Source organism: Corvus moneduloides, chromosome 3 (assembly GCF_009650955.1).
Source record: "Corvus moneduloides isolate bCorMon1 chromosome 3, bCorMon1.pri, whole genome shotgun sequence".
Classification (NCBI taxonomy): Eukaryota; Metazoa; Chordata; class Aves; order Passeriformes; family Corvidae; genus Corvus; species Corvus moneduloides.
Window position 1 is genome coordinate 107,104,897 of NC_045478.1, and position 24,438 is coordinate 107,129,334.

The 24,438-nt window shown below is 39.8% G+C and overlaps 1 protein-coding gene across 3 annotated transcripts in view; it reads left to right on the forward strand.

The window, feature by feature from the left end:
- Positions 1 to 4,049: 4,049 nt before the first annotated feature.
- LCLAT1 (lysocardiolipin acyltransferase 1) overlaps positions 4,050 to 24,438 on the forward strand; it is a 113,163-nt gene continuing 92,774 nt past the window's right edge. The window contains exons 1-2 of one of the 3 annotated variants that reach the window (XM_032103244.1): positions 4,050 to 4,141; positions 4,307 to 4,400. The gene's annotated coding sequence lies outside the window, so the exon portion shown is untranslated. Of the gene's footprint in view, positions 4,142 to 4,306; positions 4,406 to 24,438 lie in introns of those variants that run through there. The other 2 variants (XM_032103242.1, XM_032103245.1) reach the window with 2 other exon arrangements.

The window sequence follows — 24,438 nt, forward strand, 5'->3', positions numbered from 1 at the left end:
CAGCTCAGGCCATTTCTTGACAAGAGCTCCTAGAAAGTCTCTTTATTCAAGTGACTGAGGCTTTCCCAAGGAACAGGAGAACATGAGTTATCTTTCTGCTGTTCTTTGGCAGTTATAGAGAGGCGTGACTGGCTGCCTAATGATATTTTCCATATTGTTTATCTTTTCTTCCCTTTGAGTGCCACATGGTCTATCATTCCCTCAGCTCAGATATAGGCCCCAAGGGGACTTAGTCTACAAAAAAACACAGAGCTAAGCAATAGTGATTAAAACTCAAAACGTTTTAGGCGTACTGCTGTTGTTAGTAACACTGGTTTCAAATTATTTCCCTCCTCTCTGTGTCCCCTCTTGGAGACTTGTTATGAGCTCCATGATGCCATTTGTCATCCAGCTGAGCTATGCCAACACAAGATGAATGGAGGGGTCCCACTACACATCACATCACCAAAAACTGTTTTGTAAAGCTATCCTCAGCTATAATAAAAAAATTCCTTTTTCTTGTGTTCCTATGATGATCTTAAATTCTTCATGCCATATGTTTCCAAGTCCCATCAGTGGACAGACAGTAGTTTGTATCATTTTCTGTTTTCACTTTCTATTTCTCAGGTGCTAACACAACTTGAAAGACTCAATCATTTTCAATTTCAACCCCTTGCAAAAAGATTTACTGTTGTGGGGTTTTTTCCCCCACTGTGGGCAACTTTTTAGTTTTTCAATCTGTTTTTTCATTTGAACTTTGCTTATGTGGCTATGCTGCTTTTCAGTCTGGCTGCAAGTCCCTCTCCAAGAGCTTTTGAACCTTCTTGATGAATTTTGCTCAGATTTGACAGAAGGGCAGAAAGACAGAATTCTCAGAAACAATCATGCTCCTACAAGATCTGTTAATACATACATTATGATAGAGGAGTGAGAACTAAATTCATGCCCTGACTGAGCAAACATTATTGTTTCTCTTGGCAGCTGGTACTTGCTGGCCCACCCGCACCTACTGCTTCTTGCTTTGCAGGGATGCTGTCCATGGAGTGGGAAGGAGACAAAATTAATGCAGTGGGGATGGAGACGGGCTGAGGGGCACAAAGAGCAAGTCCGTTGGGAATCAGGCCTTGCTGCTTCCAGCTCTCCCCACAGGAATTGTTTTGTGGCTAAATTAAATATATATTGTTTTATTTCAAACACGTGGAAAGCTTGACTTCGGCATCAAACGGCATTATTTTTGTGGACGTAAAGCCAGTACCTTAATATTATTTTAACAAAGCCTTCTGAAATGCACATACATTTCCAGTCAGCCAGATTCTTCCTTTTTGCTGAATACTGAACATTCTTTTCTTCCCCTCACTGTTGTCTTTGGCTGTAGAAATTGTACTTTCCACTTCCACAAAAACTGTAGGGGCATTATGAATGCCTGTATTTTTCTCGAGCAGACTTTTTGCTTTCTAACAAAATGCTTACACTAAGTCACTCCACACAAGTTCAGCTTTCAGTGTATGTGTGCAAAGCACAAGGTGCTTATCTACTTTGCCTGTGTAGTTGCAACTGAAAATTAAATTTGCCTTTGTGTTTTCTACTTGAGTGCTATGGTGAATGCTCAAAAAGATGTCATGTTCTTCTTCAGCTGCCTGAATGCCAATGTGATAGACAAAGAGATTTATCTCCAAACAGTACAAAATTGCTCTGGGGTTCTTAAGGAAAATAGGAACACAATTACTCATTATTGTTTGTCTTACTAATTTGTTTTCTCCACAGTTTTAAGTAAAATATCTTAACTGAAAGTTTATATAGTGAGGTGTTGGCCTTGTAAGGAGTGCTGTATAATGTTTCACATTTTCTAATCAAATTACAAACTTTGATTACCATCTCCTGACAGCACTCTCAGCAAGAAGAAAATGTCATTATTCCTACTATGCTGACAGGAAAGTGAGGTGATTTATCCAGGGTCCCTCTGGAAGTGGCAGAGAGGGGGCTGCATTTTGGTGCACAGAGTGCCAAAGTTCCTCACTTAGCTACTTACTTGCAAAATCTTTCTCAGTATTTTATTAACCTCTTTTAGCATGTGTTTCTTCCACGCAGAGAGCTTCAACCCAAGAGGCAATTAGCCATATGCATTTTTGCTCAGTCTATCAAACTAGTGAAAGAGCCAGGACTGCCCTACAATACAAATATCAAAAGCCACACATAGACATGACTGCAGTTTCAGCCCTCTTGCCTTCCTAGACAACAGCAGTATAATAGTTTGGGGACAGCTTTCCATTTAGCATTACAGGGTTGCACCAGGAATTTTGCAGATATTGCAGATGCCATCACTGCCCTGTTTCTATTCAAATTTTTGAGGCTGCCCAGGAGCCTGGCCACAAGTCTATGGCTGACAGCCCATGGCACATGTTACCCTTGGAGACATTATGCTGATGTTATGTCTTTCATGCTAAGTTATTGCCACTTAAAATTCAGCAGTTTGCCTTGCTCTTGTCCTTATTTTCAGGAGGCACCAGTGAGGATTCATTTCACCTGGCTTTAACTATGCCATCAGCCAGAGTGAACTCAAGGTGAGCCATTTCAGCTCCCCGTGTGCTGAGCTGTTCTAGACATCCAGTTTGGGATGGAATGGGTCACTTCTTGGAGCTGCCTAGAGGAGGGAATCTTGGTGACTAAGTCTGACTAAATGCTTGCGCTGGTTAGCACAAGTCAGCTGAGGTGAATCACACGACAAAGAGCCTCCAGACACAAGAGGCAGAGCGCTCCAGCGGGGAGTTGCCTTTATCTCTTCAGCTAAGGCATTTTGGAGGATTTGGGATGCTATTGGTACTTTTACATAACACCCGGTCCAGGCTGGGTTTGAGACTGCACGAAGTCTTTGGGAAGCCAGTTTCAGTGCTTGACTGCTCTCATTTTGAAGAATTCCTTCCTATTAACTAATTGGGATTTCTCTTGCTGCAGCGTGGGACCAATGCCTGTCATCTGTTTGCTGTGCATCTTGGAGAAGAGTCTGGCTCCACTTCCTCAATTACCTTCCACCAATTTAGCTGTAGGCAACAGCTAAAGTACCCGTTTAGCTCCTACTTCTCCAGGCTGAATGAAAAAACGAGACCCCTCAAAAGTGACAACAGTGGAATTTCCAATGTTTTTATGACTTTTAGGATGAAATTCCCCAAAGGCTCATTCCCTATTTATTTATTTTTAATTTCAAGTATTGACCGAACTGATGGCTGATTCTCGGGTCTGCAAAGGTACTCTCTATGGCAATAAATTCTCACTGGATCATTGCAGGCACATCAGAAGAGACAATGTTGTCCTCAAAACTAGCTGGAGTGGGAAAGAAGGATCCCAGAAGGAGAGTGGCTATTGGGCATGGCATCATGTTTTGCCCCGGTATTCGTACTTTGGGGGAGTTTTGCAGAGGGACATGTTCATCTATGCACATGCAGTGGATGTGGAGTCAGCAAGAGAGCCCAGGTTGCTTTGGTCCCAATCCAGCAGCTCTTGTCAGCCGGGCATGGGCTCACTTTGGTTCCACACAAACGTAAAACTTTATTTAAGACCTCCTGGAGTTTCCCTTCTTGGCCAGGGGATTTCACCGGGTTTGTTTACTTTGTAAAAACATACACCTGGAAAGAGTATAAAGAGGTTAACTCTAGCAACAGTGAGCGGCGGCAAAGGCGATGCAATAAAAACTGAAAATAAAGCCCGTTTCGGGGAAAGTTAAGAGAAACCATCTCCTCACAGCAGTGGAAATCATGCCGCGGTCTTTTTCCACTCCTCTCCCACCCGACAGGCTACTTTATGACAAATTCCACAGCTGAACAGTAGTACGGTTTTCCCCTTCGCGCAGCGCTGCGGGGCTGATGAGTCACTGTCCCTTTTCGGCTAATCACCGAGTTCAGACAAGGGCTGTGCCTGCCGCGGCCCCGCTGTCCCCCACGGGAGCCACCCGGGCCCCCACCAGGCCCCTCCGAGCCCCTCTCGCGGGCGGCCCCTTTAAGGGAGGCCGGCCGCGGGGCGCTGCCGTGGCAACGGCGTGACCGCCGTGACCGGAAGTGAGCGGGGTCAGAGGCCGCGGCAACATGGCGGCGGCCCTGGCGCCCACGGGCGATGGCGGCGGCGCCGCGGCTCCCTGAGCTCCCCCCGCCGCGGCGCTGCCCCGTCCCAGGTGAGGGAGGGAGGGACGGACGGACAGACGGACGGATGGATGGATGGAGGGGGGGCCGGGCCGCTGTGCTGGTGGTGGCAGCGGCGCCGGGGCTGCGCAGCTGCTTTGGTCTCGCCGGTTCGCTCCCGCCCGCCGGGCTCTCACCCGCCTCCCGTTTCTCTCCAGGCATGGTCGCCGCGCTGTAAGAGGGCCGGGAGCGGCGGCGATGGAGGAGAGCGCTTGAGCCTGTCTGCGGAGGCGTTCCGTGTGTGTGAGACGTGTACGGTACCCGAAACCTCGGTTTCAGTGCTGCTGGTTTTGTTGCACCTGGAGGAGTAAATAACCGGAGGCCTGTAGTTATAGTCTCATCCTTAGTATCTTTCCTTTTGGGAAAAAACAGAGTGTCTTGTTTTGACTTGCACATACACGGAAGCCAGTCAGTTTTGTTTGCAGCTGTAGCTGGGTGGTTTTCCCTGGTTATTGTGTCTGTTGTCACTTTTCCCGTTAGTATTGGCGTGAGTGCTGCTGTCTGGGCTGGATGTGCCCTCTGGCAAAGCTAAACTTTGACCTCAATGGCCTCTTGCGCAGTAAGTGCAGGGTGAGTGCTGGAACAAGGCTCGTAGCTTTGCACAACCGGGCTGCTCAGCACATAGCTGTGGCTGCAAGAGGCTGCGCACTAAAAATAAAGCCTGGAATTAAACTGGGCATGCAGCCTCACACTGGTGCTTGTGAGCATTCATTGCAATACAGTTCTTGGTCACTGCACTGCTTTAATCTCCACTTTTGCTAGTGTACAGAGTGGACTACACTAATGGGTAGTAGTGTATTTTGCTTGTTGGTTGAAAGCAGCACCATGTCTGCCTTATTTCATAGCAGCTGTCTGTTCTTTTCAAGACACTACCTAGCTTCTGCTTTTGGGCCATTGGACTTTTCAGTTGTAGATAGCATGGTAATATTTTAACGTTTCTCAAGCATAAGATTGGTCCACTGTAAAACAGAGAGATTAACAGATGGGTCCCCCTCCATCCTGCTTCTTACTTAACAAATGGGGAAACTAGGTTAAAAAAAACAAAGCCAAAATATGTCTTAAAGTGAACACAGAAATCTAAAATGAGTTGCTTGACTTTGTAATCATGTTTTATAGTATTATCTAATAGTCTGAAAGCAAAGCTGCAGTGGAAGCTGTACCTCAGGAGATCAAGGTACCCTTAAACCGTGTGAATGCATAGTTTGGTCAGTGTGTGGGCTGCAGCTGAAGAGTGTGGTCTCACTCCTTTCCATCGCTGGCCATGGGTTCTTGTTACTCTCTTTGTAGTGGATTTAGTGGTTGGATGATTTCAGGGACAGTTGATCTAACAGTTTTATGGGGATGGAAGTTATTCCACTGAGTGCTTGCTCTGATATGAATGAAAGCTGTTTCTCCTTCTGCACTAATGTAAACCAGCTGTGGGTCGACCATAATGTGAAACTGTACCTCGAGAAACCAAATCTCAAATTGGTCATTCAGAAAGTCAGAACTCCACCTCAAACTTCTGAAAAGTTTTGATTTTAAAAAAGAAAAGTCAGCCATGTGTAGGGAATATGTGGTGAGAGTGAAGAGAGTATAAGCCTGTGAAGGAACTTCCATCTTTCCAGAGTTTTTTCTCCATTCGCTGCTTGCCAAAGTGTTTCCATGCTGAAAGAGGGAAGTCACTTACAAACCTTTATTTAGACCTCAGGGGCTAGTCCACCATGTGTACTCAGTGAGGCAGAATCTTGAAGGAAAGATAATTTTGTACCCTGCTGTGAAAGCCAGACTGAGGTTGTGCAGGGAAACCTTGATTCTGGTATGGTCCAGCTCCTCAGTCTCAATGAGTTTTGCTTTTGTGGAGTTGCCTGCCCTCCCCACAAAAGCAATCTGGGAAGAAGATTGGACAGAAGTCTAATGAGGTGTCATCTTCACACTCACGTGGGGTTTTAGGGGTGTTAGGATTTGCTGGATCAAGTAACCCTTTCTCGTTCTCATGTGGGAGGCTGTCGTGTTTTATCTGTTCCTGCAGAGCCTTTACTCCTTCAGCGGCTATTTTTAGTAAAGCCAGGTTTTTAATTCTTAGATTCTTAATCATCTGAACTGCCTCAGGTGCAAATCCTCTTGTCCTTCTGCTGGCTTTCTACCTGATTCTGTCCAAGACTTTTCCCCATAGAGTTTCGTTCTCTTAATTTTTGTTTAGGCAGTCTCATGTATGTCTTTTCTTTCCTATCACTTGTCCCATCCTTCAGTGTGCTGCTAACCCTTAGTCCTCCCAACTCTGCTTTGCCAAAGCACATTTTTTTACTTTTACTGGCTGCTTCTTCCAGCTTCTTGGGACATGCAGAGTCTTTGTCTCAATTTATGCTTTCCTCCTCCTTTTCATCATTATTTACAAATGATCAGTGTTTTCCTCTGTCCTTCTTTCATTATTTCATTCTTCTCTTCTCCACTTACGGTCTTGTTCAAGGTTGTCCCTTCCTTGTTCCCTTGTTTCTTCAGGTCACAGTGCTGGGAACACACAGACAAGAGGCACTGAGCGCCAGTGTCTGGTTAAATGTTTTATTAGCGCTGGCCTGAGGAGAGCTGGCTTGTTCATGTTGTGTGTGTGGTGCTTGGTCAGCACTTAGGGCTAAGAGAGGGGGAGATGGAACCTTCAGAGAGCTGCATTTTTGGAACGGGTCCCTTCTGAGTGTGGGCAAAGGCTCACAGTTTGATTTTGCTATTTGTTGCCTTGGCCTAACAAGTAAATTGCTCCTGAAAGACAATTCTGCATTGTGAATTGTCCAATTTTTTGCTGTAGCAGGGCACAGTGAGATGTGATAGAGCTATGTTAGCAGAATTCTTCAAACATAACCAAAATGTCTCTTCATTTTCCTAGTTTTTTTCTCTTAGCCGAGCTAGTTTACTTGTGAACTTGAACTTGTTTGGATATAATAAATTTAATTTACCTAACTAGATTTGTTTGTATTAAAGTTTCTTATATGTTTAGGGGTTAAAAACTGTGAGAGTCTTTACTTGTCAGTGTAAAATTAGTAGCTTCACTATCTATCACACACTATCTGTTCATGAGTTTGAGAAAATTAATTTGCCTTTAATATGTCAATAGGCTGAGGTGATTTCTGCTTGAGAACAAAACTTTTTTTTCACCTTGCTGCTTTTCAGCATGTTTTTCCAAGATTTACATGTGTGATACTAAGCCTCCCCTGACTCTTGAGGAGCTTGTTTCAGGCATCCTTGGGTATAAAGCCTGCTGCTGATGTTATTTTAGGTACCAAGGGAGCAGGTATTGCTTTCATTCCAGTGTTTCTGAAAGGTATTGCCTAATCTCAGGCGCTTTTTCATTGAGCTTACGATGGTTTTGTTATTTTTAAGTCATCCAGCATCTTTTACTGTTGAGAGAAATTTACCTCTATTTGCTCTTCTCCTTTGATGGCAGCTCCAGAGGTGCCACAAAGGCTAAATGAAGACTGCCTCATGAGTCTGTATGAAGCAGTTATGTGGATCACCACACATTGCTTGTAGAAAGAGAATTAATTTTTCCTGAGGAGTTTCTCTGGTCCTTTATAAAATTACTGTTTGAATTATGGTGGTCGTATGAGCTGCTGTGTCCCCAGACATGCTCACTGTTCCTGTGTGCTTTCATATATTAATGACAGATTGTTTTGTACTCCTTTCACCAAATCAGTGAAACAACAGACTGGGCTGTAGTCAGAAGAGTCAAAAGATAACTGAACACTCAGTCTTTTAAAGGCAACCAAGCAATAGAACACAACCAAGTCATTAATTTTTCTTCCTAAATCGAAGACAATAAAAGGCAGTGCAGGTGCTGACAAGTACTTGCAATCATGATTTTGAAACAAGAATTGACTTACTTTGATTTCTTGAAATCCTGCTAATTGCAGCAAACTGTTAATGGTTGTTGCAGATCAAGATTTAACTTACTTTTCAGAGTAACTGGAATTTACAATGGTTATACGTGGAACAGACAAAGAGGTCTGAGGTGAGCCTGTGATTATGTTTAATTTTTGTTTCTTTTTAACTTTTGCGTGGTCAGTATGATAATGATCCTGTGAAGTAGCAGAACATTTGTTGTATGACCCTTCAAATTTATTTGAAGACTCTCTCTGGTGTTTGAAGGTAAAAATGTGGCTGTCTTGCTGCACATGAGAGCTTGAGTGAAATGCCTCCTGATGCAGTTTTAACAGGGATAAAAGTGCTGAGGATAAATAACAGGGATAAAAAGCAGCTTGAGCAGCTCTAGGAGAGACAGAAGCAACAGATAAAGATTCCAAGCCTTTTTTTTCCTCGAAGAAAATTCTTGAAGTAATTAATTCCACATCACTTAGTAATTCTGCTCTTAGATTTCATTATTGTTACTCTTATCTAGTGTTGGTATTGATGTTTAACATTGATTTCCTCGGTCTGCACACGAACAGCCTGCATTTGTTCAGATCGAGTATTAGCATTATGTGTTCGAATTCAGAAGATAATTGCATATCTTGCAAATTACCCAATGGCTGTTTCATCTTGAAACATTTAGAAATCCATTTCAGTTTCTCGTAATTATGATGTTTTAGTCAGACAGCAATCTAAACTTAGGACAGCACTTTGGCAGTGATATGCTTGTTTTTCTAAAATGAGCACAGTTTTTGTGGTTAAATTTTCCTTTCATTTAAGTATAGATTTTAATCAGTGTAGGCCAAACTTTTCCAACCATCTTTAAAATTAGCTCAAGCCATATTTTAAGAAGTATGTTCTCCTAATGTGATTTTACTTATGTAGAAAAATGTATGCAGAAATTAATGTTTTTAAGCTGATTAATGCTTTTGAAGTGTTTTTACAATTTGTTTATAGACGGGCTCAAATAGGATACTAGTAGTCTCTTTGTAATAAATACCACTGAAAGCACTTCATGCTGTATTTCTGAAATTTGAAAGGTAGCTGTTCAGGAAGAAACTGTAAATCCCACTCATCGAGCTAAATTACAACATCAAAACAAAGTAAAATGCCTCTGTTTTTCCAGACTTTTCTGCAAGCTTTGTTTTGGAGATTACTGAAGTTTTCATTGGTTGTCTTGTATGTCCTTGGGCAGGGTGTAGTCCCTCATTTTCAGTTAGTGAGCTAAAGCTGTAAACAGATGTATGGCAAGTGTAAAGCTCTGGGTAGAGGATATTCAGCATTGTATATATTCCCACACACAAGTGGGAAGGAGTCTGAATTGCATCTATCAGGTGACTATTATAACTCTCTGAGTTACTGCTAGACATTTGGTAGTTTCAGTTTCTAGAAAAGTCCTAAAAAAACCCTCAAGTAAGAAGACCCCAAAAACTGTTACCAAACTTGTATCACTGTTTTTTACCCAAATGTAGAAAAAAAAGTCTTGATTATACTGAGAAAGGTTTCTGGTTGGCAGAGTGTTCAGAGATGAAGGGAGTCAATCTGTCAGCAGACTTCTCTTCAGATAGGCCTTTTCTTCTGATCACAGGCAGAGTGACTTCCTTTCCCTAAATGTGAGGACAAATGTAAGAGAATGATGAGTTCTCTGGATTACCATTATGTGTTTTTATAGGAGATGTGCAGGTTAGCTTTGATAAATTGTTTCTCTAGTGAAAATAATGTAAAAAAAAAGTCTTAGTTTGGAATGGAATTGTGAGAAAGCTCACTTAGTTTTTTGGATGCTTTATTTTATTATTCAGATGCTAGAAGGACTAGATCCTTCTGGTTTTTAACACCTAATCGTTCATCTGTTCAGTTGGTCAATTCCCTTTGCTATCAAGATCATGTTTGTGATCTGCTTGAGTGTAAAGAGAATTGGTTTTGAAAAAGCAGATAATACTTTAGCAAGAATAAACAATAATAAATTTATTAATGACTGGTAAAGCTTCCCTTTTTTCTTCTAATTGCTGCAGCCTGTGCTATTACTTTTAAGAAACTTCCATGATGAAACACTTCTAATTTAACTCAATGAGTTTTTCTCATAAACTTGACTAACTCTTCCTCAAAATTCTTGTGGTACAGTGGGAATTTCTTGAGCATTCTACTCACTGAATAGCAGTTACATTTTTTGTCCTCCCTGAGAAACAACTTTTAACACTTCTGGCATGATTACCCAGGAGACAGTGGTGACCAGATGCTGATCCATGGAAGATTAACTCTTCAAAGTGAGCCAAGCTGCAGATGGGCTTTCAGGCTGTGGTCAGAACTTGGAGCTTGTTTCTGTTTCTGCTGGGTAAATTTTTGAGATTGTAGCAGCTGGAGCTGGGGGCCGTGTGCTCCAGGGAAGTCATTGCTTGGTTCTTGACAAAGCCAAGGAGAACTGCAAAAGATTTCTCAAAGAGCAAAACAAGTAAAAGAAATACTTACCTGTTAAGTCTCTATTGGGAACCAGTCCTTTTTTTTTAAACTCTTCACTCATGGAAATCCTCTTTTCTTGAGTACAACATTTTAGAAGGTATAAGGTAATACACTCATGCCAAGGTTATTGAGACAACCTGTAGATTCTGGTAAGGTAAGGCTGATCATTTCCCTTCAGCCTCCTACACACACAATAGCTTTCTTCTGATCCTCCCTTTTCAGTGTGAAAACACCACTAAATCTGTCAGCTTAACTCATGAATTCCTTCAAAAAGAAAAACAGTTTTAGCAATTTCTTTTAGGATCTCTTGCCCAGGTCAGTAGATTTGTCCTTGGGACAAGTAAAAATGATGGGTTGCCAGTGAGCTATTTATGTGTAATTCATCATCAGATAGTGGAATTCCCAGTTAATGTCCTGGGAATTGGCATGCATTTCACATTTGGAAAGGGGGTGTTTGGTTTGTTTGAATCTCTCTCTTAAATAATTACAGACTGTCTAGGAAGATGGAATGTAGTGTTCTGGTTGTGTTTGATCTTTCTAGACTTTGGTGATAGACTGTTTCAGAAAAGGATTGGTCTTGCTGCATTTTGTGCTGCTTCCATGAGATGGGTAGATTTTGCACTAGAGTTTCCTTAAAAAAATACTCGTGTGTCAATATGATTTACACTAAATGTTTTGCAGACTCATCTATTTCTAACCATTGGAAGTGACAAAGGGTGTGTCTCTCCCAAAATTATGGCTTTGCTCAGAGAAGTGTGTTCTTTTATTAGGAACATCAGATTTAAATTTTCTCTTGAATACCAAGTTTTAAATGAAATCCTTACAGTTATCCATTACTTCCAGTGCTTGCATGGGTCTACCATTCATTACAAAATGAATACTTCATTATTTTGCCATAAATTATTCTATCTTGAGATGCCAATTTCCAAAATATACTTGGAATAATAATTTCTATTAAAATGTGTCTCACAGAATAGTCTCACTTGTGTTGTAATAAAGATAGGCATTGTATGTATTGTATCTCAGTCCTACTCTGAAGAAAGAATCTTGGTCTTTCTGTAAATACTGAGAAGCACTTAGTTTTGCAGCTCTGTTGGATACAGGGTTAGATGTTAAACAGTGTCAACTCCACTAAGCAATAAAACCCCCCACAGTTTAAGGCAATGCTTGAAGTGAACAGCGCATCTCATTTAGTTTATGACAGTGGGTAAAAAAGCTGCATGTTCATCTTGTCTGCCACCTTAATAGTTTTTGAAAGACAAATGCCTGCAAAGTTGTCAAAGGTCAAGCAGCTATTTTTTTGTGTGTGTTCTAATTACAGCAGGCCATCAAAGGACCTTGAGAGATGACTGAGACAGTGGCTCTGTAGTTATGGAAGTATGGAAATTAAGTTTAGGCAGAAGCAAATGTGGCTGGAGTGGTCACAACAGGGATATTCCTAAAATGGTTGTTGATAGCACAGGAATACGTATTATCTGCTGTCTAAAGGGAAAAATAGCCGAAATTTTGTGGGTTTTGTTGAAATAATTGCAGTAGGCTGGTCCATTGAAGAACAAATATGATGTGTTACACAGCACCCCTGTGCAGTAGTTCTCTTGGAAAACATACTAATAGCAATTATTTTTAATTGGAGAAAGAACCTTATGAAAAGTTTAGAGGATTTAGCAAATTTCATTATTTCAGTCACATGTTAGCTGGATTTTCTGATGGTCTTTCTTCTTTCTGTGCCTTTGCAGCTTGGCAGACCTTCACCCTCCTGCAAGAGCACCAGGCCCCCGAAGTGGCTGTAGGAAATCCTTCCCCTTTGTAAAGGGAAGCTTTAAGTTTTTCCCATGTTGTCTGTGACTCCAAGTTCATTCAGCTCCTTATTCATTTTATGTGTAGTCAGTGGCAAATAGAGATGCTAAATGCAGCTGTTCTTTTTCTTTTTTAACTTTATGTAAGGCATCCATAAAAATCTTTTAGGCAAACTGGCACTGCACATCTTGTCCAAAGCTTTGTTATCACGAGCTCTGGGCATTCAGCTTGCCTTCAGAACTAAAGGTAGCATTGCTATGAGCAGAAAGCTAAAATGAGTTTGCATATTAGAAAGAAAGATATTTGCAATCTCCATGATCTCTCACTGGGTCTTGAAATACAAAAGTAGCTGGAAGACGCAGATTTAGGACAGGCTTTTGCTGAAGTTTAGAAATACATAATTTTTTCATAAATATAAAATAGGCAAACCTTAACATTTAGGGAAACTGGTAGCTTTGGATTTCAGTGCAAGATATTCTCCATGTATACTGTATTAACATACATGATAACGTTACTAGAAGTATCACAAAATGACATATTGGCTCAGAGATGCCCAAAAAATGGAAAATCGTAATTGCCAAATATTGCACTTACAGTTCCACAGGCTGCAGAATATGTTAGAATAAAAATTTTCAGCAGTACAGAAAATTATGTGATCTGTTAGAAAAGTAATATTTTAATGAATATTTATAGCAGAACAAGAGGGAAAAGAAATTTCAACTGGTATTCTTTATCACTTAAGGACTACTCTTACTACTGTAGCTCTCCAAAAGTTTACAACCTTTACAGGGAGTGTACATTACCAGCTGCAAATCCAATACCTTTGGCCTCAGTAGCCTGCAAAGATTCCTTTTCTGCAGGATTTTTGCATGTGGAACCTTAGTTCTTCTGCATTCACCCAGTACAAGTCCCCCTCTTAAGAACTTGTGTTTTGGTGTTAATGTGGGGGAGCGGCCCACCCTTAGGAGCTGCATCTTCTTCTTTGCGACCTCAGTGTCTGTCCTCCTTCTGAGGAAGATTGTAGTGTGCTTTTCTACTGATTACAGTGTCTTGAATGATTCTGGAGTGAAGTTGTAAGAACTTTCCTTCCTGGTTTTGGAGCTATTTGTTACAGAACTACCAGTCTGTTGTTCTTGAAAACAATCACCCAGTTAACATCTCTCTCCTAAGTTGAACCTTAATAAGATCTGTCAGATTTCCACCAGACGTGGGACTGAGCAGTAGAACATAAAAGAGAAGTTAATGTTGGAGTGGGATCTGGAGAGAAGCAGCATTGTGGGCAAGTATTTTTCCGTTTTCCAAATGTTAAGCTTCAACCACGTTAATAATATTTCTACAAAAACATTACTCGGCTAATTTAAAGCAAAACTCTAGAACTGTTGTATCCCACATGGCATGAAACATTCCTGGTTTGTTTTTTTTTTTTTTCTTGGTGTATTAACTTCTTACACAGAAAGGAAATGAATTTTAGAAAGAATGTTATACATAAACCATTTGAGACATTCTCTGTTAAGGAAATACCATCTGTCAAGAAAGATGCAGCCAATGTTGAGTTATATTAAAAACATTGTAAAGGAAATCTCTCTCAAGGAAAAGTGGTTTAATTAAAACATTTTAACTGTTTTTGCTCTGGAAAAAGCTTAGGAAATTTTTATATAAGCATTCTAAATGCAAACATAATAAAAGCTCAGTTAATTTTTTCAGAAGGAAGTTAGCTTGGATAAGTTGTTCCTTAATGTGGAATAAAGAAATTTTCTGACTACAATGTAACTAGTAGGAAAAAAAAGGAAAAGAAAAGACTTGGAATCATTACTTTATTACCTTCAAATTCTATAAGCCTGCTTTCATTGGTTCTTCTTGATGGACAGAATTTATTTCAAAAGGAAAATAGGTTACATTTTAGGGTTTTTATATTAATGTTTTTATTTGAAAATCGGTTATTTTATGAACATTTAATAGCACTAGAAGACATTGTTTTGCTTCTGTAGAGGAGAATAGTGAAGTACTCATAAAAAAATAGCTAGGTCAGACATGAGAAGCATTAAATATGATAGGATTTTCTCTTTCTTTAACCCACTCTAGCCTGCTGGTTTAAGGAATTGTACACTGACTATAGAGATTTACTGTAATGGCTTGAAATAAAAGCTTTTTCTTTAATTAGCTCTTTCACCCATTAACCTGTTGTTGCTATCAGACCTACTCTGAAATGTAGCAAACACAGAAATAGTTATGTCCAGTACCTTTTATAGATAATGCTCCAATTGTTTTGGTGTTCTTTTTTTTTTTTTAGATTTAGCTAAAGAATTTGAAGAGAATGCTTGGAAGTTGTGGTTTTTGGCCAACTTAAATGCTGAGGTTTTGATTTTTAGGAAAGCGTGCATATTATACATGGGAATGTTGGGTCTTCCTCTGTTTAAGATGTCCTGCCATGTCATTGGAGTGTTTTCCTTTCCTTTGTTCCTTGAAAGTACTAAAATGACATTTCTTAAGTTACATGATTGCTATTAGAGATGAGCAGCTGTTATTCTCCCAAATTCTCTTCACAGTAGGCTCATGATCTTAGACTTTATTAAAATACCACCAGAAAAGTAAGTGACAGGTGATATATGGGCTAACTTTTTTAATGTCACCCATATCTCCATATTTGAATTGACAGGATATATTTCCATTAACACATTCTCTTTTTTGTTCCCCTTAAAAAACTTGCTGTTTACCATGGCTTCTATTTTAGAAATGCTTTAAAGTTTTAAAGAATGTGGCCTGTAGAACCCATTTTACTTGTTGCATGTGCTTGATGTTGTATCCTGAACTGAATAAAGGATTGTAGGTGATCCTCTGAAGGTTTCTGTAGTTAAATGCCACTGAAGACCTGGATTTTACTTTTTACTTAAAAAGCAAGATATGTAACATCATTAACAGTAACTACTTGTGATCCTTGTATTTGAATAGTAAGGTTCCAAATTCGACATCTCTAAAATAAAGAATGCAAAGCTTTCACAGCTGCAACTGAAGCTGATAACAACTGTGAATTGTGCTTGTGATGTACTGCACAGTGACAAATATTCTGAAAAAAATGTAGTATGGAAACATTCCAGATTAAGCAGACACAATTCATATGGTGTGTGCTGTAGGCCTTGAGTTATAAAAATATAAATAGGCTCTTTTGTGAAAATAAATTACTGAAATATAAAACTTTCAGATAGCAGTATAATAAACATAAGATGGAGGAAAAAGGGAAAAAAGATGTTTGTCCTAGATTTTAATATCTAAAATATTGACATTATATTATTACTATTATATGAGCACTCTACTATGAGAAGGGGAAAAAGAAGTACAAACTAATTTCTCATTGTTCACCCTGCTGTCAAGGCCTGTGCCTTAGATTAGGTGGGGTTCCTGTGTGAAAAAACAAACCAGCCAGGAAGCAACAGCCTTAAATCTGGTGGTTTATAGTTTCTCTATGTTTCATTGTGCAGCTTCAGTATCCCCAATGTTTTTTAGAGTGGTGCTAAATCCCCTGATCTCTGCTGTGAGTGTAGCAAACTGTGCTTAGGCTGAGGATGACCCCTTGCTAAAGGTGATGTTCTCCCTCCTGTAAATTCCAATGGTGCTGTATCTGACCAAAACACTTCTCAGGCAAAAACTAACCATTGTGTGTTAGACTTCCACAGAATCTCTTCATCTGTGGTCTGAAACTATGATTTCCTGGCAGTCTGTTTTATTGTAGGCAAATGATAGATACCCAAGATCAATGCTGACTCCAAAAAGAGGTCACTGAGTTCAGTTCCTGAATATAGGATCAAGAGCACCAGAAAAAGAAATCTGTCCGTATTCCAAGTTATTTCTACAAAGCCATTTACAATCCAAATTGTTCTGCAGTTTGACTGAGTTCTGCTTTACGCCTCTCACTTAAATCTTGCTTTGGTCCAGAGTGAAATGGTTCCTTGTCTATTTACGTATGCGTGATTGAGCACATGGTTATTGTTCCAAGAAGTAAGAGGAAAATAGCCTGTTCTAATTTCTCAACTCACATTCTGAAATTTTCCTCACAGTAACTTGAGAAGATTGTATTGGCCATCTAGGAGCACTTCTTCCAGTTTCAGGCTGATACCTCTGCAGTCAAGATCAAGGATGTTGATCAGGATGCTTCTCTCCCAAGGAATTAATACTGAGCCTCTGTGCTTTGACTTTTGCTGTCTAATTGGTGATAGGCAGCTTTGCCTAATCTTTGTTGGCTTTCACAGTGGTTTCAGCCTCCTAAAAATGTACTTGAAGTTACTTGATATAAATGTACCTTAGTCTTTTAAGATATTTAGAATGAGACAAAGCTGATTTAATGAACTGGTGGACATCTTTGCAGTTGATAACTTGGAGAGATGCATTTTACATGAGGTGTGAAGCTTGGAGTTTTAGATTTATCGTAGTTTACCTTATTTGATGATCAGTTAAATCTTTTTCAGCTTTTGATGGAGGACACAGTGATCAGCTTCATGGGTATATCTGATAACAAATTACAGTTAATGCCTTGAATTCCCTGCTAATAGTAAAAAAAAAAAAGTATTCCTCTATGCACCAAATAAACTTTGGTGGGAAAAAGTGTTACCATTTCAAAGTGTATTTCTGTTACCTGGTCTGCATAATAGAAAGTGACTAAATTATACTATCAAGATGTGTAACAGCTTTACAGAAATTGCATGTTGGAGATGTTATTTTATAGGGTATCTTGCAGCTGGCTTGAGGTGGTTCTTAATGTATAGGAAAACCTACTTTCATCTTAAAAGAGTCAGTTATGATATATCTTACTGTAGTTTCCCATTTACATGCTTGATATTTCTATCTGGCAGTATAGAAGCTAGAGATAGAAAGTTATAAAGAGAAATTATTTGACTAGATAAAGTGTTACGGGAGACTTCATATTGAGTCGCATTAGCCATGTTGTGTTGAACTGCAGCCAGACATTTTGAAATCCTTTAAATCCCTAGCGTTCCTGAACAACTGGAAGAGAATCTTTTTCTAATATTCCTTCTAAAAGGGATTATTATTTATTTTTGTTGTAGCTTGGTCAAAGAATTTCAGTGAAGTATCAGGAAATTATCACATTTTTCCTTAGTGACTAATGCAGTCAAACCTGATTTGAAGCTTGAAATCTGTTACTTACAAATATGCTGTTAGAGGTTTTAGATCACTTTCAATTTTTTATTTTCCATAATATACCTAAAATCCCATTTCTTGCTTGCTCTGTTGCCATTAATCTCTTTCTTCTTTGCTACAGTGTTAGTTATTAAAAATTCTGACATCCTAAGAAATGTTAATCACACAACTTGTCATTCTCTTTGTCTGTTATATCCCTTTTTCATACTGCAGATTACTGTAAATTGCTCTGGAAGCACTATGAAAGAATAATGGCTTAATATAAATAAGTGTAAAGGAACTTTCAGTTATTGCTCATGTCTTCTAGTATGCCTAGGTATTTGGTATTGGGTCCTCTTACCAAAATGTGGAGGGAGAAAAGTTGGAAAATCAGTGAGCTTTTTTGTTTATATATATTTACTGTTTCGTAAAGTAATTTGAACTATTTTGATAGGTTATACTATGACACAGAGCTACTGAGACCTTATACATGTTATAAAAAGCTTTAAAATTGGAAACAGTTTTACCTGTTTCCCTTCTCTCATTTATTTTGGACAATGATTGGTATGAAAATGTCACCTTTATTAGCTTGATCTTCATGTTTTGTCTTTTAATCTCGTGCAAGTTTAATTCTCAGCCCTGCAATATTTCACTACAACATTATCATCTTTATTATTTGCTTCATGAAGCTTAAACTGTTTGAAATGAAGCTGAGGACTGATGAATTTTAAAGTGGCTTTATAGTCTCTTTAATTTTGCAGCTAGCAGGGAGATAGTTTCAGACATAATTCAGTTTCCTGAAAGTTGGCCTTAATTGTTCTGCGCTGAGTTAGACCAGGACCAAAGCTTTTATTCTAGTGGCTAAAGAGGAAACCCCCTCATGGTGAATTTGGAGGGCAATGAGCTCTCTTTGCCTTCTTGTAAAACCTTGTGTGGCAGCTTAGGTGAAACTTTGAACCCTTCAGGCTTAACTTCCCAGCCAATCAGGATAGTCTAGATTCTTCCAGAAATTTTTAGGACTGAGACCCTGCACAAACACTTACTGGATATACTGGAGAGAGTTCAGTGAAGTGCCACAAAGATGGTGAGGGGGCTGGAGCATCTCTGACATGTGAGGAGAGGGTGGGAGCTGTGACTGTTCAGCCTGGAGAAGAAAAGGTTTGGGAAGGGACGTGTTATCATTGTGTAGAAGTACCTGAGAGGAGGGTGCAGAGAGGATGGAGCAGGCTCTTCTCAGTGGTGCCCAGTGGCGGGACCAGGGGCGATGGACACAATCTGAGATACATCAGAGAACACCTTTTTTTGCTGGCAGGGTCAGCACAGGTTGCCCAAGGCGGTTATGGAGTCTCCCTCAGATACTCACAAGCTCACTGGCTGCAGCTCATGTCGTGCCTGAGCAGGATGATTGGACCAGAAGACCTCCACAGGTCCCTTCCAACCTCAGCCGTTGTGTGTGGATCTGTTGTCTGTAATGGTATTGTGTCGGCACTGGTTTGAGATGACTCATGGATGATGCTCTTGAAAAGAAAAGGATGCCTTATTAACTCCTTTAAAATTCTCAGAGGAGATAACTACTTAGCTTTAAGTAAGCTGCAGAATAAGGGGTGTTATTTGGGAAACAAATTTCCTTTCCACTTTTAAGTCTTGGGAAACCTGTGAATTGAAAACCGAAGCTGTAGTTGTAGCTGCTGTTAGAGCAACTTAAATGTACATTGTAACTAAGCCACCCTAGGAAAATAATACTCTTTCCTGAGGGCGGGGGGACAGAAGCACTTGCTGTGTAGTCTTGCTATAGGCTGTTTCTCCTCTTGTGTTAGTGGTCTTGCCCTTTAGGAAGGGAAAGAAGCACTTTAAAACACAGGAAAATGTGGTTATTAAGCCACAAGAAAATAAGTTTCAAGAGTGATTTTGATACTATTCACAATCTCTCTCATTCTTGATTTTTGCTTTCATTTTTATAGTGACAGTTTAAAGAAAATGATTTTAAAAAGTGATTTTCCTTAAAGTGATGGAAATCTGCTTTTTTAATCATTTTTGTAATGCTCCCATTTTGAAATGCTGGTTTATTTTCACAACTCTAAATTCAGTGACTTCAAAACGTGCCTGTACATTTTAATTGGCCTTCTTAACACATGCTTTGTTGTTAAATGAAACATTTTTATTGGCACAAAAATATTTGCCCCACCTATTTTCTTTTGCTAGTGGTGGGAATGGTAACATTAAAGGCTGTTTAAAATATATGAAGTGAGTTCTGGGGTCATTCCCCACCTGTTGTTTATTTTGGTTTATGCAAGAACAGTCAAAAGTAATCATGTTGGTGAAGCTCTCTCATCTAAGTAGTGGTTTTGGAGACTAACAATTTACACATCAACAGGTTTGGCTTCTTCAGGCAAAACTTGAGACTTTTATGTTAGTGAACAGTGAATGCTGGCAAGAAAGGTCACAGCTTTAAAGTAACCTAGAGTACATTGTACTAAGTTATGGAACAAAAGACTGTAAATACAGAAAGTCTTTGATTAACTTCTCCTTTTCAAAGTGTCTTGACCTTTATTGAGTTCCCCTAGCTGACATTTTTAGAAGGCTTTTAGTATTCCTTTCATTATAAAGGGTTTATTTGTGTATTTGCTCCCACATATTTCATTGTCATCTTCTCTGCCATTTGATTTTTTTTTTAGTTACAATGGCATCTACATTTCATATGTGATGTAGAGTGGAGTGATGTAGTCCTCTTTTGTACAAAATTCTAGAAATGCATTTCTGTGGCTAGATGTTATCTTGGTATGCAAAAGAAATATAAAGCAAAATTGAGTGAAAAAGAAAAAAATTACCACAGGTGAAAGCACCTAGGAAAACATCTGAAAGACAGCATAATATATTAATGTTAGGAGTAAATCACATAGGATTCACATCACGTATCCTTCTATTTTTGGTTTTAAAATTATTAGTTGCCATTTCTATTTAAAGATAATGACGTATTTAGTCAGACTTAATGCAAGTGAATCATAGTATTGCATTATTATTGTATTAAACAGTGATTGTTGGTTGTGTTTCTTATAGTCCTTATATTTTGGAGGGCAAAAATAACTTCTCAGTGCTCTGGAAGTTGCTCAGACATTTCAGACCAGGGTGATGATGAATAAATTATACTCTAAATGAGGCAGGCAACAGGAATTCATGTTTTTGTTTTCTTAGACTAGACATCTCCAGCTGGCACCTTTCCTTTTCTTTACCCCTGGTGGTTTTAGCCACATAGGCTGTATAAGATTTCAAATACTTGTTTTACAAGGAGTCACTGCAGTCTTGGTCTTTTTACATGACTGCTTGTGCTGGTTCTGCTGTCTCAGCTGGTCACTCCCAGCTGTTCTTCAAAGGGCATTCCAGGGCTGCCTTTTAGTATGGCTGTGTCCTTCCTTTGCCCAGTTCCCCTCCTGGGGTTGCTGGAGGAGGATGGGACCTTCCTCCAACAGTTAAAGGCTGATTAAATTTTAGTAGCTGGCACCTTGGACAGCTGACCAGCCCAACCAGACCTCCCTAGCATGGAGAGACAGCTTCTCAAGAGCATCCCTTGCTCTGTAATAACTGAACAAATCCCAGATGTCAGATTTAATCTTCTCTTTACTACTTTCTTCCTCTTTAATACGGTGCTCCCCGAAGCCTTTAAGCTGTTTTACAGGCTCTGAGCCACCATTCGCAGCTAACAGTGCCTTCTAATAAGATATTCCATAAAATGGGAACTTCTCCTTAGAACAAGATACAGCGTTTAGACTTGAAAATAAAGTTACAGGATTTTAAGCATGGGGCTTCTGACTGACTACCTGCTACTGGTAGCTGAGTGAACCCGAGGGTGTGATTTGTACCTTTGTTGCTTGAATGGGCAGGTTGTCTGTCTGCTGTCAGTCCTTTTCCTTTATAAATTTGGGTACTCAGCTTGTAGATTGCTTGTAGAACAAAAGGATTAGGTCTTTTTATATAGAAGACAAGATCAGTCTGCTAATGAATGAGTAATACTGAGAAGAATGTAAGCCTGAGTATTTTATGGCATAAGATAAATATTAACAGAGGCTAAGAATAAACTCACCATCTCTGTCACTTGCAGGCTTTCTCCCTGCACCTTCTTATCCAAGTGTCTGACAAGACACTGTCAGACAGGATGACTGGGTGCACTACTGCTGATTGTTTGGCAATTTCTGTGTTTTTTCCACTGGTCATTTCTTTGAACATCATTCAAGATAACAAAGTTTCCTAGGTCAAGACACTGGAAATATTAATTCTCCATAAATGTTGTTCTGTTCAGCACAAGTCAGATCTGAGTTTATAGAATACTTTCTTTCTTCAGCCTCGGCAGTTTTCCAGTTTTCTGAGGGCAAGCAGCCCAGCAAACACTGCTTCAGACAAGTCCTCATCTTTCTCCTTTTTCCAGAATGAGAATCCAAAAATATCGGCAATGGGGGCCAAAATAACAAAAGAAAAGTGGGTGTTGCCACTTCTTGCCAAGTTTTTTTGTAAATGTTTCTCTCCTTCACTGTCCCAGCATAATAGCAAAACTTCCCAAAGAATCCACAAAATAAACCAGACTCTTTTTCAGCCTCTGCTCTAATTCAGAATAGATGCTGTAAGACAAATGCTAGGGAAGAAGTACTGTAAAGGGTATATGTTTTATCTGACCGTTACTGTTTTATTCCTCATCAGTTAAGGTTGCAGAAAACTCTAGGGCAACTGGTAGGTCTTGATGATGCTCAGGTGTTATTCTTGTTTCTAGGGTATCAGTTGGGCTGGTGCCAGTTGCTTTTTTTTTTCACTTGATAGCAAGGAATCTGAGCTGGAGCGTGAGTGGATAGATCTCTAGTTTAGGGCAGACAGGAGTGAAACACTGTTGCAAAGAAGTGGAAAACCAGGGGATACAAACTCCAGAGAGTGATCCCAGGCTGGGGGGTTTCTCCTGCTTGCTTGTTCCTCCTCCAGTGTCAGTGAAATGATTAGAAATAGTAGGGAAGGGGAGGGGGATATGGTAGGCAGTGAGATCCAGGAATTAGTGTTAAGCAGACCAGAGGTGGGATTAGAAACCAAGGCTGTGCTGGCAGAATGAGTTATTACAACTGAGGGGGCAAAGAGCACTGCTGGATCAGAACCTAAGACCAAAGAGCAGCAAGCAGGGTAGGAATCAGGTTCTTAGAGCAATAATCAAGATGTTACCTGCAGCTACAGAATAAACCCTGTTTGGGTTTCTTCTGTACCAGGAGTGTGTGGCAACCTCCACTGATGGAGTTCACAAGGTGAGCTCTTTGGCTCCTGCTATGCTGGTGGCTGGCTGCAGCTTTTGTCTTGAGTCACCTGTGCTGCTTTTTCTACAGGTTGTTTTTATTTTAATTGAATTTCTTGCAGCTACAATGAATTCATTCTTATGAGAGTTTTAAGAGATTTTTTCCCCCCCCCGAGATGTTTTTTATCAACAAACTACTGAATTTAAACATGTTCATAGTGTGATAGGAAAGAATAATTTTGTCATCAGTGGCTTTACTAGAAGAAATTCTGCTGTGCAAATTTATACATTCAAACTGTTGAGATTGGTGCCTTTTGATGTGTCAGAGCTGCACGATTGATCTGTATAATGAAATGACTGTGTGTGAACTGTGCCATGACACATTCAAAGAACTAATAATTGATTCCTTGAAACCATCTCTATGTGTGTGAGTCATGGTGGGACTTGTGACCTCCCTAAAATGTTTATTTTTGACAGTCCTAATTCTGACCATTCCCCAAGGGGGTTAAGTATCTATAAAGTATTTCCAGGTCAATGACTGTCAAAGTATAATTCCAAACCAAAGGGAACAGCCATCCAAACTGAGACATAGTCTGGAATCTGAGTACCATGTCTGTGTAGGAAAAGAGCTTCTCAATTCCTGTGCTTTTGCTTCTATTTTGATTGCTAATATAGTTTCTTTTTTTATTTATTTTGGAAAGTGCTAAAGCTAGAAAATTTGATTCACTGAGTCCAGCCAATGTCTCATTGGAAGACTCCTGGAAAACCACACTTGTTCAAGACAAACATGATGTCATTTCAGTAGCAGAATCCCTTTGTGAGCCTCCTGGAAACAAATGTTTTGCATGAGGACTCAATTTTTCTTGTTCTGAATTAATTCAAACAAATTACCCTGCAGACTGTATTTGTGGTGAGCTGTTTTTGAGAAAGCCTTTTCTTGGGCTGTGTTTAGAGCTGAGACTGACTCTGATGTTTAGAAGCTGCAAAGGTTGTAAGCATGTGAACAGGTAAATGTATCAAGCAGAGCAATGTGCCTCAGTCTTCTGAGCAGCTGGGAAGAGCAGTGTCCTTCAGAGCTTCCAGCAGGTGTTTCCGTCTTCTCTCCAAACTATTGTGCTCTCTATAAGAAAAGTATGTTGGCCTGGAACAGCAAAGCAGCTTGCTTTTCTTTCTTTAATTAGGTGATGACTTAAGATATTTACAGAGGAAAGAAGATAATTTGCTTAAGTAAAGCCAATTTACAATAGGGATGTTGATGACCCATCTTATCTCTTGGGATCTTTTTTCCCCTTCTACATCTGAACAATCCCAGGTTTCTGGTTTGTCTAGTGCAGGAGCAAAGACAGAAGGCTGCCTCTGTGTGTCAGGGAGGGACTTAAGATATAAATCCAAATGACCTTACTGGGATTTTGACACATTTGCTTTCCAGCTGATTGAGAACATAGCCATGAGAAGAACGTGCTTGGGCATTTTCCACCTGCCCATTTGACGTAGGAGAAGAAAGAAACCATTCATTTCCTGACAGCATGTCTGAAAACTGGAGATGGAATGGTTATTTAATGTGTTTGGGTTTGGCAATCTGATTCACAGTTTTTGAATGCTTGTAGTTGCCAGTTCTTGATGCAATGCATTTTTTTATTCCGTGAATAAAAAGATGCAGCAGACAAATCTTCAGAGTGTCAGAGCACACTGTGGCCTATACTCTGTTTTGTTCTACCTCTAATAGCAGGATAAATAAAAGTATTTTGAGGCCTGTCCTCTTCCATC